A 14,766-nucleotide genomic window follows, 5' to 3' on the forward strand; every position below is an offset into this window, starting at 1 on the left:
ATGTGGCTTATTTTAATAACCATCCCTAACTGCTGGACATTGAAGTTGTTTCTAATAATTATTATAAACAACATTGAGATGAATACCTCTGTGCATAAGGTTTTATCAACATTTTTGATGACTTCCTACAGCTGGATTCCTAGTTGTGAATCACTGGATTAAAGGATATGAATGTTTCTGAGGTTCCTGATAGATGGACTGCCAACTTGCTGTCCCAATTTGCCCCCTTGCTGGCACAGGGCAGAATGCCCATGTTGACAACCTTCTCAGCCTGTGCGGCAGCCTGTTTATCAAAGGTATCGCTCTTACCATATGTTATGGGTTGAATTGTTTTCCCTAAAAAAGAGATTGTAAAATCCTAATCCCCCAGTACCTGTGGATGTGACCTTATTTGGAAACAGGGTCTTTGCAGGTGTAACAAGTTAAGAAGAGGCTATTAGGGTGGGCCCTTATCCAGTATGACTGGGGTTCTAATAAAGAGGAGATTGCCATATGAAGACGCACATAGAACACCACAGGCTAACAGAGGCAGAGATTGGAGTGATGTAGCTGCAGGCCAAGGAATGCCAAGGATTGCCAGCTATCTGACGCGAGGAAGCTAGGAAGAGGCAAGGACGGAGTCCACCCAGAGTCTCAGAGGGAGCAGGGCCCTGCTGATACCTTGACTTCAAACCTCCAGCCTCCAGGACTCTGAGCAAATGCATTTCTGTTGTTTCAAGATACCCAGTTTGTGGTGCTTGGTTATGCAGTCCTAGGAGACTAATATACCATATGTTCCCTGGATTGGTGTCAGATGCGCCAGAAAGAGCTGAGGTGAGGTGCAAAGGACAGTTCTTACTCCCTCTCCAAAGGATGTCCAATGCAGCCCAGTAATCTGTCCTTCCTGGGAACATTACCTGCTCCCATTCACAGGAGCAAGAGTCCAGGGCCCGGCATGTGGCTCTGGGACCCATCAAACACTAGAGCAGGGTCTGGTTTATGTTTTCCCTCAGGGTAACATCTAACACGGTCAAGGGGCACACAAAATATAAACTTTGCATTTGTCTTCAAACTCTTGGATTTGACTCAATGAATAAGTATTTATTAGGCTCTTTCAACACCTCCTGCACTAAAGGCTCATTCAGCAGCTCAGACATGCCAGTGTCTGGGCAAAGGTCATCTTTGTCACTGATTAGGCCTCAGAATGATTCATTATCAGGTTTCTCTCGGGCCTGAAACCCACGATTGGTTAGCAGATTGTGCTGTTCTTAAATTCCTTACCTCTCCTAGAGATGTTGGTCTTTGCTTCAGTGGCTTCTGAAAAAGAGCTCAACGCTCTCTCAGTTTGACCTTCTTGACCCTGGACAGAACCTAAACCTAAGGAAGCCCAATGGAGAAGATTACACTTAAGGAAGTTGTTATCCCAACAGTTAGAAAGTCTAAAACATTTTAAGCTACCCTTTACTGAGCAACCACCAAGTGTCAATTACCTCCTCTGGTCCTCACAAGAGCCCTAAGAGGTAGGTATAAGGATCTCTGTTTTACAGGAGAAGAAACCAAGGCACAGACAGATCAGCAGGTGGCCCAAGGTAGCAGAGCTCAGACACGGCAGAGCCAGAGACGGAACCAGATTTTCTGACACACAGTCCCCCGCTCTCTGCTCCATTACGTGGTCAAGGATGGCTGGAGAAGGTCAGCTTTTCAGTGGAGTGATAAACGCTACCAAGGGATGCCAGATGTTTTAAGGAGTTACGCCAAATCTTTTGAGGCAGATATTCCTCGTTCGGCTCAATTTCATCTCCAACTTTTCTGGCATCTGCAGTAATTCAGAACTTTGTTACAGGACCCCTGAAAATAGTCTAATCTCTGCTAATTCATCTAATTTTGTATCTCATTTTCAATATATCTATTCCTCAGAAGTTGCAAGGAAAATGAGCCCTCTAAATACATACCAGGAATCTCATATTTAATGGTATGCTTTGAAAACAGTTTTGTGAAGGGTTGTAGCCCTTATTTTTTGTATGACTGTGGCTTTACCCATGACATGTTAGCTTCAGTTGGGTCCACCTGCATTCCTGGATGTGCAGGCACACGCAACGGGCTGGCTGGCTTTAGTGAAGTACACTTAGGTGCCATCGACCCTTTGCCCTACTTCCAACTGCTAAGGGAAGGTGCAGCTCTTCCTGCTGAACAGCTGCCAGGTGTCAATCAGGGTAACAAGCCAGGGTCCCAAAGGCTGGGCAGAACCGTCAGGCAAAGAGCAGGTTGGGTCAAAACCCAGGATGAAGCTCTCGTGGAAGCAGCAGACACAGCAAACAGGAAGTGCCCTCAGACACAAAGGAGGCTATCAGGCCAAGCGTGGGGCAGAGGAGGGCAGAGTTGACAGCTAATTCACTTCCCCATGAGTTCCACCAAGTGCGAGTTGCAAAGATGAAACTCTGGGCCTCCCAGTAGGCCTCTGGGTAGAGAGGGAAGTTGAAGACGGCAAAACCTCTCAGGCCAAGCAAAGCATGGTAAGGGTTACAGTGCTGGTGTGGAGGGCTACAAGTCCGCAGATTGTGGAATGGCAGAAAAGAGCTTCACCCAGATCGTGATAACTGTCTCTCTGACAGATACATGAGAAATCAGAATTTGAAACAGTGGAGGAAGCAGCCTCTACCAAGAGAGTTCTCAGCATGAAAAAAAAAGTGGAAGTTGGGGGTTGCAGTGTTTGTGGCTTAAGTATCCGGCCACAGACCCCATTCTGCACCTGGCCTTAGCCTCCTAGGATAACCCCCACTGGTCCAGCCCACCAACTTCCCCGAAGGGCAACCACACAGGGCCCAGGACCTCCTGCTACTAACACTTTCCATACCGATCCCCAGCCAGTATTTCTGCCCTTTGACGTCACAGGGCTCTGCATCTTGTCCCACCTCAGCAAATTAGACCCCCTGGCTTCCCAAGAGCTGTTATTTTTAGCTCTTCTACAGAGGCCTGGAATACCGAGCTTCCCAGAAGTCTGGCTCAATGCTATTTCGACCTGGCAGGAATGAGCCACCCATCCACACACTTGGGAGAAGGCTGCCCAAGGAGAAGGGGGCCGGGAGCCCTTGCTCTGCCTGAGTTTGAATGGGGGTCATATGGGGCAAAAGGCAGCTCACGTGGTCCTGTGAGGCCATACTGACAAACAGCTCTGGACAGATCCGGATGGGTTTGGTTCACCCAGCTGTTGTGCTACTTCTGCCTGCAAGATGAGACACAACACCCCCTCCATGGGCTGGCATCACTTGTCGAGCCGTGGCTTTGGAAAGAACAGCAAGTCAAATCCCAGAAACAGACTGAGAATAAATTGCAGCTGGAGGCCCACTAATGGCAGTTGTGTCTTGCTCATCCTGGGGGTCAAGGGAGGGTGGGGTGAGGTGGGATGGAGTGGGAGAGGAGGAAACCCAGGTGCCTGTGGAGCTTTGCTGCCTTTCTGTCTTCCTGGCTCCTCTCCCTTCTGACAAGGGCAGAGAAAACTGTCAGGGTTAAGGAAACTTCTAGGTGCCGCTTAGGCCACTGCAGGTGGGTGCTTTTTAAAGGGTCTTTTGCCCTTCTTGAGCATCCTAGAGCCACAGGAGGCAGCCTCTCAAAGTGGGTGCTCCACACGGCCAGTGGCAGACCAGAGCACCCAGAGGCTCCAGCCTCTTACTCAGAGGAAGAAGCCCAGGCTCCACATTCCTTCCTGCAGCGAATCCATTTTCTTTCCTCTGAGGATTCTGGCCTGATTCCTCAGGTGGTAGGAAACTCACCTTTCCAAGGACTGCAGTTATGTCCTTGGCACGTTCTTAAAATTCTTCCTTCTTTTTACGCCTCCTTCCTTCTTCCTACTACTCCCCCCGCCTTCACTGGGCAGCCACCCACCCTCGACTTACTCAGCCTCTCCAATTCTTTGACCCTTGGACAGACATCCTCTTTGAGGGGTGGGAGGTGGAGGTGCCTCCAGCCCTAACCCCATCCCACCGCGGTCAGCGGAGGCCACTGGGTTAGGCCAGTGCATTTCTTCAGGTCCAACCCTAAGCAGGCAGGGCCAGCCCTCCAGGCTTGGCCAGAGCTGCTCCCATCAAACGGATCTGGGCCGCGTTCTCCAGACACGAACGTTCCCTGGTGGCCTGGGGCCGAGCGTGTCCACCCGCGGTTCTTCTCCTCCCCCAGAAACGTGGCCTGGGGCCTTTCCCAGCAAGGGCCTCTCCCACCCCCACGCCTCCCCAAGCCACCCACCCAGCGCCGGCTCCAGCACGTGGCTCCGGGCGCAGGTTCCCTCCCCGCCCCGGCAGCTCCGCAGGGCGGTTTTCACCCTCTCGGTTCCCCTACCCCCCGTGACTTCTTGTAAAAAGCTCCTCTGGTCCCCACCCACCTCCACCCTCCCGCGGATGCCAGCCCCGGCCAGCCCCGCACCGCCTCCCCCGGAGGCAGCGCTCTCTCCCAGCCCCTGGCAGCGGGCTCAGCTTCGGAAACTGTTGACTCAGAGGGTGGCCGGGCGGCCAGCGTCTGATGTCAGCTTGGATTGGGGCCAGGGGAGCCGAGGGGCCGGGGGAGGAGGGTGCCGGAGGCGGGCGGGAGCGGGAGGCGCGGGAGGCGGGAGGCGGGAGGCGGGAGAGGCGGGAGGCAGGAGGCGCTGGGCGCGCGGGAGGAGCCAGACGCGGGGCGCGGGGCGCGGAGCCGGGCCCTCCTGGGGGCCGCTCGGCCGCGGCGGGGGCTTGCGCTCGGCGTCCCGGCTCCGCGCTGCGCGCTCGGCGGCTGCGGCTGCCCAGGCGCCCGTGAGTCACGGTGCGTCACCGGAGCAGATGCCCGGGGAGGCTGGAGGCTCCCCGGCTCCCGCTGACTCATCAGAAAGCCCTGCCCCGCGACCAGGGAGGCGGGGGGCGGGGCGGGGGAGCGGCCCGGGCCGGCGGCTGCCGAGGTCGTTTGAGGCGCTCCGAGCCGGAAAACCCCAAGAAGGCGGCTGCGGCGGGGGCGCTGGGGGTGCTCGGCGGGGAGCGGGGACGACTGGCAGCGACCGGGGTCACCTGCGGCGCGGGCCGGCGGACGCCCCGCTGTCGGGAGGAGGCGGTTCCGTGGCACCAGCACTGGCCTCGGCGGCGCCCGAGGTCGCGGGGTCCTACCCCTCCCTTTAAGACTTTGGGTCTGTCAGTGGGAAGAGACTGCGCCAGCATCCAGGGCCTCGACGCTCTCATCCCCCGCCTCAGTCTTTCTACCCGTCCCTCCCCAGGGGAAGCTACTCTGGTGCTGCGGACACCACGTGCTGGGTCAAGGCCTGGCCTCAGCTCTTTCCTGTCGCTGCCGGCTAACCACAAGGCCCCCTGACACTCCGGAAATGGAGCGGACGGGCCAGAGAACTATCAGGAAGGGGCATGAGCAGAGAGGATTTATCTTTGTGGCTGTCCACCCTGTCCTGGAACAGGGACAAATTCTGTAGCATTCAGGAAAAGCGTGGGGCTCCTCCACGCAAGGCGCCTCCACCCCACCCCCAGAGAGAGGCGGGGGAGGAAGAGGCACAGAGGGGTGTGATCGTCCCTGCCCTTCCTGCATCCACAGCCTGGCCAGGGAGACAACCCTGCGCACAACCGGGCAGTGACAGTCTGGGAAGGGGGTACAGGCGCTTCCAGAAGGCGCTTCCAGAAGGTGGAGGCTTCCTGGTGGAGCTGGCATTAGGGCAGGGACCTTGAAGAGGAAGGATTTGAACAGATGGGGAAAGGACATTCCAGATGGAATCAAATGCCGGGAACCAAAACCTAGAAGGGGAAAGATCAGGGGGAGTTCTGGGAACGGCAAGCAATCCAGTTGGACTGGAAGACCTGAGGCGCACAGGAGCATCAGGGGCCTCTCCCAGCAGCACGAACGTGGACCTCAGAAGCAGGCACAGTGGCCCAGAGGGACCTGGAGTCACTCTGGGTTCCTCCCTCTGTCCCTGGGCACCGAGTCATGCCAGTTCCCAGACGGGTGGACTCTTTCCAAGTATTCCACAGCCCTGCTCAGCCACAGCTGAAGGAGCCTTCCTGCCTCGGACAGCTTTTATTAGTTGGTCTCTAACGCAAATCCTCCTTTGTTCAGATATCAAATGCTTTCCTGTTCTGTCCTTTGACCACTGTCTGTTTGTATTGATCTCCCTCAGTGTTTCTCAACCGCGACAGCACACTGGAATTACCTGGGGGTGCTTTAGAAATCACAAATGTTGACACATGGGCCCCCTCCCAGAAAGGTGATTTCACTGGTCTGGGGTGGAGCCCAGGCATCAGCATTCTTTCACTGGGCAGCCAGGGATGAGAACCACTGATGCAGATGGTCACCGTCAAGACTGTCCAGATGAGGCCCACACTCCCAGAGCGGGGGGGCCCCCTGGCCTTCAGACTTCTCCACTCCCAACAACCCCCTGACTCCCAACAACCCCCCACCTCCCCCGAGAGCTGCCTTGGCAGAGCTCCAGGAGCAGTTGGGCTCCCCAAGGCTGGAGTTGAAACGTGTTTCCCAGGCATCCACTCTGCAGCTGAGGCCAAAGTTTCCAACAGGAAGGGAGGGTGAGGCTTCTGTTTGTTTCCCAAGAGCCAACTGCCCTTTCAAGCCAGTGATAACGACCATGAACCTCACTGGCAGGAGAAGCAGGCATCAGTAGGAACTGCAGCCATTTCCTGTCGACAAGGCATACCTGGAAGGGGCCCTAGGTAGAGGTGGCACCACCTGTAACACTCTGTCCTCAGAGGTTGAGGAGGACCCAGCTAAGGACAGACTGGGGACCTGGGCAACAGGTCCTCTGCTTTCTTACGGGCAAAAAGGAGGTGATGCTTCCTGCCTCAAAGCTTCTTGTGAGGGCCCTGAGATTAACCACCCAGCATGGAGGTAATTTTCAGTAAGCATTCTTTTCTTCCTGTTTTGCTAGTAACTCACAAATTTAGGGAAAATGTCTATGTCTGGGCCTCTCAGCTCTCTCAGCATTGGTCCACCCGCACCTCCCCAATCTACAGGATTTGGGGAGGACCCCGAAACCATATCTGAAGCCAGGGGTAAAGGAAGGTCAGGCTGAGGAACTTGGCAGTGGCCTGTCTGCTGCAAGGGAAATGACCTTAACAAGGGGGGGGAACCAACGGTCCTCTCCCAGGACTGAGAAGCAGACATATGGCCTTGAGCCTGGGGAGGATCTACAACTAGGAAGAATTTCCTGACAAATGGCAATGCTGCCCAAAGGACTCATGAGAGTTTGTGAAAGTCAGAGATCCATCCTGGATACCTGAGCCTGTCACCACCAAGCAGTGTTGTGTTCCCATTTGACAGCTGAGAAAACTGAGACTGACCGACATTCAGTACCTTGGTGAAGCAGCCACAGCCAGCAAGTGGCAGTGCAGTAACTGAAATGTGAAAGACGAGCAGTTAAGCATAGTGGGGCAAGACCTCCCCCCCACCTCGCCTTTTGACTCTAAGATCTTGGGATTTTGAGCTTTTCATCTCAAGCCTTGTTTGCAATCAGAGCCAAACTTAAGCCAAGCCTAGAAAGGCCAAACTTAATCCTAGGGCTGACGCATGTAACCCAAAGAGAAAGTGTGTCATGGAAATGCTTGTGCACTCCTCTCCCTTTGAATCCCCATCACGGAGGAGGAAACTCTATGAAGGGTAACTAGGGTGTATTGGAAGGTCTTTCCTGGGCAAAATGAGGGCGAACAAGAGACTGTCGAAGGCCTTGGGAAATGCAGTAGAGACGCCACGAGATGGCCCCTTCTTGGATTTAGTAACGGATAATTCTTCCCTCCCTCAGAATTCTCCCCCGCACATCTCATGGCGTCACAAGGTTCCTGGTGTGAAAACCTGCGGGCCTACTGGGAGGTTAGGTATTCCTTTTCCCATTTCACAGATTAGGAAACTAAGCTGGACCGAGGCTGGGATTCAATGTTGGTTGGATCTGACTGCATAAATCCTTCCCTCGTTCCTGAGGGAGGACTGACCACCTACAGCGGACACGACTGGTAACCTGGCCGCCCTCCCAGGCCAGACTCTCCCCGCTGCAGGGCGGCCCGGGGCGCGGCGGAGCAGAGGAGCAGAAGGAACGGAACCGGCGCGACGCGCACACGCCGAGGCCCAGGGCGGGGGCCCCGAGCGCCAGGGAGGAGCGCATTTCCCTTCCCGCTCCCCTGGGAACCCGGAGCAGGGGGGGGGGGCAGCCTCTGCCCTCCCCATCCGCTCCGGCCGCCAGGTGCCCAGAAACTCGGCCTCCCCCCTCTCCCCCCGTGCCTGTTCCCGGCGCAGCCCGTATCTCGGCGGTCACGTCTCCCCATCCGGCTCCAAAGTACGAGTCAGCCACGGCCCGGCCAACCCCGCGGAAGGGCGGAGGCAGGGAGGGGGAGGGCGGCGCCGGGGGCGGAGGGGGGGGCAGACGGCCCGGGCGGGCGGGGCCGCGCGCTGCACCCTCTCCTCCCTCCCGCGCGGCGCGGGCGGGTCTGCGAGGAGCCGGGTACCGCCCGCCGCGCCAGGGTCGGCCCGGACCTAGGGGCGAGGCGCTGGCTAGGTCGGAGCAGCGCGGCCGCCGCCCCTGCTGGGTGCTCTGCGGGCGGGGGGCGGGGCGGGTGGGGAGGCCCGGCGGGGAAAGCCGGGAGGCCGCGCCTCCGGAGCGGCGCGCGGGCGGGTGTTGCTGGGGAGAAAAGCGCGGCCGCGGCCCCGCCCCGAGCCCCGAGCCCCGTGGGCGCGGCGCCCTCTGCTGGTGCAGCCTCAGAAGTGCGCGGAGACTCCCCCCGCATCTACAGCGACTACCCGACTGCGGGCGGAGGAGGGCTCCGGTCCTGCTGTAGGTTCGTAGAAATTCCTGGTTAATTAAAGATCTCCATTCTCTTTAAATAATAATAATAATAATTCCAAAACGAGTACTGAGCATTGGAGGAAAATTTGGAAATGTGGAGAAGAAAAAAAGAAAACAAATTACGCATAATGCCTGTTTTCGAATTTTACTGTCTGCCCTTCAGTACTTCATATCTGCAAATCTGTGTGTGCATCTTTTATAGAATTTTAAAAGTACAATTTTGTCAGCTTTGTGAACTCATAGCCCTTGTTTTGTTCACTGCACCATCCTCAGTGTCTAGAACACTGTGCAGCAGTGTTCTGGGTGCTCAAAAACCAATTGTTTCTACCAACATGGGATCATGCTTTTCACACGTTCAAGATCATCATTTTTAGCATGCTTAAATTTTCTTGTATGTTCCCCTGAGTAGTAAAAGATTGATGGTAAAATGGTCCACTAGCCCCCTTCTAGAATTTGAAGGAATGTGTTTGGAATTTAGAATTATTCACAGTATATGTATAAGGTGACCACCCCACACACGCCACCACCACCAGCTGCGGGCTCTGGAACAGCACAACACCCTGTAATCAAACACACCACATTCCTGCAGCAAAATGTGTGACTATTCGTACCAACTAGGATAAATAAACACTATAAACAGCTTCATGTCCCTTCAGTAAGGTTTTGAGGCCAAATGAGTTTTTTGAGGCCAAACTCAAAAAGCTTTTGAGTTTCCAGAACATTCTGAATTTGAAGAGACTGCACTAACCTCAGGTACAAGGGTCTGAAGACGTGAGTGAGTCTCTGCTGTGCGCGCTTGTTTTCCCATTTGCCTCAGTCTGTGCTCGGTAATCGCAGGTAATTGAGGTGCCAGCTGATGAGATGTGAGTGAATGTGGGGTGCCATGTGAAAGGGTAGGATATGGTTGGATTAGACTTTTGGATGTGGTCACACCTCCTTCTCTACTCCAGGCTGCCACCTTCAAACCAATGGACGTCACCACTTGTGTGGTTGCCTTTGTTCCTTCCTGGATTCACTTCTAGGGCTACGCTTGTCCCAGTGGACCCCACCTGGGGATTTTGGAAGAGAGCCGAAGTCCCCCAAAACACCCACCTATGACCAAAGGGGCACGACAGTAACTTCTCCAAAAGGGCATGTCATTCGGCTGACATTCTTTGGTTGTGCTGTTACCACATGCACAGAACCATACGCAGCCTCTGGGCTGGGCCTCTCTCTGAACTCCAGACTGAGTACCCAGCCTCCCACTGACATCCCCACCCCAAAGTCACCTCAAATGCAACATGTCCAAGACCACACTCACAAGCCTCCCCTCAAAACCTGGTCCTCTTCTCTTGTGACCAACGTGTCAGTGACCGAGCCCATTATCTAGTTACACAAGCTAGAAACTCAGAGGCATCCTCCCCCTCCGTCTCCTCCATCCTTATCCAACTCATCACGTCTTGCCCATTTACCTCTGAAGCAGCCCTTCACTGCACCACCACCATCTGGTCCCAATGCCAGAGCCTAACCAGGCTGCCACGCCCAATTCTTGCCCTCCTCAGGTCCTTTCTCCACAATGAAGCCAGACAAATCCCTTTGAACACAAGCTCAATTACTTCACATACACTGCAGGACCACCAGGAGAGGCTCCAAGGTTCATGGCTTCACCTAGGATTTCTGCAGAATCGTTCGACAGCTCTGAAACACAGACCACCTCGAGCTATAAAAAGAGTAACGGCCACCCCCATCTTTCTTAGGATAAAAATAGAAATCCATCAAAAGGCCGGTAGAGCCCTGCCTGGGCTGGCGCATCCTACACGATGCTTGTGCTGTGAGTCTCCATCCTCCAGGTGCACTGACCTTCTTCCTCAGGCCCTTGAATTTCCATCTCCTGGCCTTTGCACTTGCCGTACTCCTTGCCTGGAACATTCTCCCTCCATCTCTTCACCTACCTAACTCCACTCTTCATTCACATCTCAGTGCAACTATCATTTCACCAGGAAATCTTCCTGACCAAGCCAAGTGCCCCATCATCTGCTCTTTAGCACCAGTGCTGTTCCTTCAAAGCTGAGACTCTGTTGTAGTCTTGCATGTATTTGTTGATTCCCTCAGGACATGGTCCTGTCTGGTTTGCCCATCATGGTGTTCCCAGCACCTGGCCCAGTGCCTGGCATAAAGTCAGTACTTCTTGAATATGTATTCCATGAATCCGCTACCTTGTCTGCACACCCACGCATCTTGGGACAACCCCGGAAAGGAGGCTGTGTTTGTGAGTTCATTCACCCACCCAACAAAGAGCATCTGTTATGTGCTGGGCTTCGGGGATATGAAAAAGATACAGCCATGACCTCAAGAGCTACTGGAAGATGGCAGACTGAGAAACCAGTTGACTGACTGCCTTCAAGATCTTAACTTCTAAATCACAAAAACTCATTCATGGATCTAGCAAAGCCATAGTCACACAGAGAACATTCCCCACAGATAAAAAGATCCCTTCTTCGAACCTGAACCAATCAGCAGAAGTCCCTTTTCTCCCAACCCACCAGCCCTAATCATTCCCTGCTTTTCGAGCTGGCCTCAACCACTTGATGCTACAAAAAGCCCAACCTGACCTTCAAAGACTGAGAGGGTCCAAAGGCTTGCCTGGTGTGTGGGTTCCTTGGATGCATCAAGCTATGTAAACTTGGTTTTGTGTGGCCATAGGTATGTCATTGGTGGACCTGACATCCCAACTTGGAGTTCAAAATGCACCTGGAAAAAGCCACAAAGTTTTACCACCACATTCCTTGAGTGTCCAGGTCTTCTAGCCTTTGGTTATATTGTCTCACACCCAGGAACAAGGGTCCCCCTTGGGCTCAGAATTGTCACGGTAACTTGTCAGTGGGCTCAGCTCCAGCAGTTGTCATGGTCACTGCAAACCTGTACTGTTTGGGATTTGCAGTGGCAAAAGCTGTTGCTGATGGGGGTGGGTGAATGCAGGAGGGGAAGGAAGGTGAGGCAGAATCCCCTCTTCCTCCTGGCTCCGCCCCACCTCGAAACCCACTGTAACAGTGGATTGGGACGGAGAGGCGGAGGCTTGTGTGACGTTCAGAAACATGCTAGAACATAAGAATTTAATACTACGTGAAATCAACTAAGAAAACTTAAAAACAATTGCTTGCTGCAACTTGGAGGAGGCACTATGAGCAAAGGTAATCCACGAGCGCCATCTAGTGGGCAGATCAGCCATTGCCGCCCAACCCCTGAGCCCTTCTTGAGTGGCAGCGATGTCTTCTCTGTTTCCACCAACAGGGAAGGCCACCCATCTGCATCTGGGCCCTTGCTAGAAAGAGCATTTTGAGCTTAATTGCCCCTGGCACTGTGCTCTGCACTGTAGCAAGAAAGCTTCACTCATATCCTATGGATGCTTTGAATTTTGTTAACATTTTTAAAATTTGAATTTAAAGTGTTTCCCTTTTAACTCTGGCTGCTAGGAACCTCAGAGACAAAGCATGGTCAGACTTTAGCAGCACCTTGTGATGATCACTTTTGGACTAACCTTGCCTCAGTTTTATCTAATATTTAAAGTTGTTTTCCACTTTACTGCCATATTCTTATCTAGTGGGCAGATCAGCCATTGCCGCCCAATAGAAAAGCCATCTGCCGCCCAGATAGAAAAGATAGTTTCATCTTTTTTGGGGGGGGGGGCTGCATTGGGTCTTAGTTGCAGCACATGGGATCTTTCCTTGTGGTTCACGGGCTTCTCTCTGGTTGTGGTGCACGGGCTCTAGAACACACAGGCTCAGTAGTTGTGGGCTTAGTTGCTCGGTGGCATGTGGGATCTTAGCTCCCCCACCAGGGATCGAATCTGTGTCCCCTGCATTACAAGGCAGATTCTTAACCACTGGACTACCAGGGAAGTCCCCTCTAGTTTCTATCTTATATGAAGGATATTTCAAAGAATTTTTGGAAGAAGGTGGAGTCACCAGGAATTCCACACAGTCTCCATTACCAAAGCATCTTATTCAGGAGTCATCAGGAGCAAGAGGGTTCCAAGCCCCAGGGAGATTCAATGAGCAGGAACCCAGGAGATATAATGGCAAACACATACTGAAATTTTACTACACGCTGAGCAGTTTTCTAAGCACTTTAAATGTAAAAACTCATTGAATTCTTACAATCCTATTTTTTATAGATGAAGAAATGAAGCTCAAAGTTTGGAGGCAATTTGTTATACCTCAATACATGGAAGAGGTAACCGAGGATCAGAGAAGTTAAATAACTTGTCTAAGGTCACACAGCTAGTAAGTGGTAGAAATGGAGTTATGATGCCCCAAGTCCACGTTCTTAACCACTAGGCTCTACTGCTGCTTCATGAACTCTGAGTCAGGCAACAGCCAAGGCCAGAATGGGGAAAAGAGGCTTTGTTTCAGGGTCGCAGACTGAAAGAGGAACTCACAAGCTGAGCTGTGTGGCACAGAACCACCTGCAGTTGTTGGTGTGTAATTGAGGTTGTGTGGACATTACACAGTTGCTGACTCTTGTCCAGCCCAGCATCCTGGATGAGGGATGCGGGGGACCCTGAAGGGTCAGACCACTTACTGTAGCAGGCCTAAAGATAAAGTGGGGGCTGGTCCATCCTCAGAAGTGAGCTGCAAGCCTCTAGGAGGTCTCCTGAGATGGAAGTGCCACGTGGGCTGGGATTTAGGGGTATTTTGTTTACTGCTGTCCCAGTGCTAGAATAGTCCCTGGCCTGGAAATATCAAAAGATATTTGTTGGTGAATAAATGAACGACCAAAGGAATGAATGAATGAATGAATGATAAGGTTGAACTCACCTCGGGCATTGCTGTGAAGGAGCCACGCTGTCTGAGAGGTGCTGCGGGATCTCACGGGATGAGTAGCAAGATGGCACCTTTGGGGGTTTTAAAAATATTTATTTATTATTTATTTGGGTTGCGCTAGGTCTTAGTTGCAGCATGCGGGCTCCTTAGTTGTGGTATGCGGGCTCTTAATTGCGGCATGCATGCGGGATCTAGTTCCCTGACCAGGGATCAAACCCCAGCCCCCTGCATTGGGAGCACACAGTCTTAACCACTGCGCCACCAAGGAAGTCCCTGCACCTTCAGCTTGAAGGCTGACCAGGACCTAGAAAGCACAGATCGCAGACGGGACTGCAGAGGGAGACTTCAAAGCAGATTAGTGATTTCATCAGACCCGTTTCAGGAGCTCACTCTGCAGCCATAAGGATGGTGGCTCGAGGGGAGACCCTAGTAGCAGAGAGACTAGTTAGAAACCATTGAAATAGTCCAGGTCAGAGAGAGGAGGCAAGGCTCTAGAACCAGGTCTCTAGCCTGACTCTGGCCCCGCTGTGGCGTTGGGGTAGTTTGGGGCTGCAGATCTTCGGGGTCATGTGGTGTGGGTGGTCTGTCAGCAGGCAGAAGCCGGGAGAGGTAAGTGAGCTACAGCAAAGTGGGTGATGGCCTTCTGAGCCGCTGGTCTGGGGGCTGAATGGTGGGAAGAGAGAGGTTAAAGTGTTGACAATAAAAAGGGGCCACTCAGGTTGAGGAAATTAGTTCTTGGACATGCTGTCACACCTCCAGCTGCCCTCTGAGCTGGGCCGAGGCCTGAACTCAGGCTCACCTTCCCCTAGAGAACCATCTGGAGGGTGGCAGAGTCGCCACATCCCTTTGAATTTACCCTTCCCAGGCACTGCAGGCGTACCTGAGGGCTCGCCTGAGGGGTGAACTGACTTCAGATGGTCTCCCGAGACGTTCCTCTCCTGCAGGTTCCTGCACTATTCAAGATAAAAGGTTGAAAATGATTGGACGTGGCAGAAGTAAAATGCTGGGTAGTGTCCTTTATGGTCAGACTTTTTCCAGAAGGAGAAAGAGGGTTGGAATATTGGAATAAAAACAGTTATCTAGAAGGTAGTGCCACAACCTATGAAAAGCCGTTGTCTCTGTTGGAGAGTTTCATGATTTTTTTGGTCAGAGTTTTTCTAATTTATAAGAATTTTATAATAATAG

Source organism: Hyperoodon ampullatus, assembly GCF_949752795.1.
Source record: "Hyperoodon ampullatus genome assembly, chromosome: 17".
NCBI lineage: Eukaryota > Metazoa > Chordata > Mammalia > Artiodactyla > Ziphiidae > Hyperoodon > Hyperoodon ampullatus.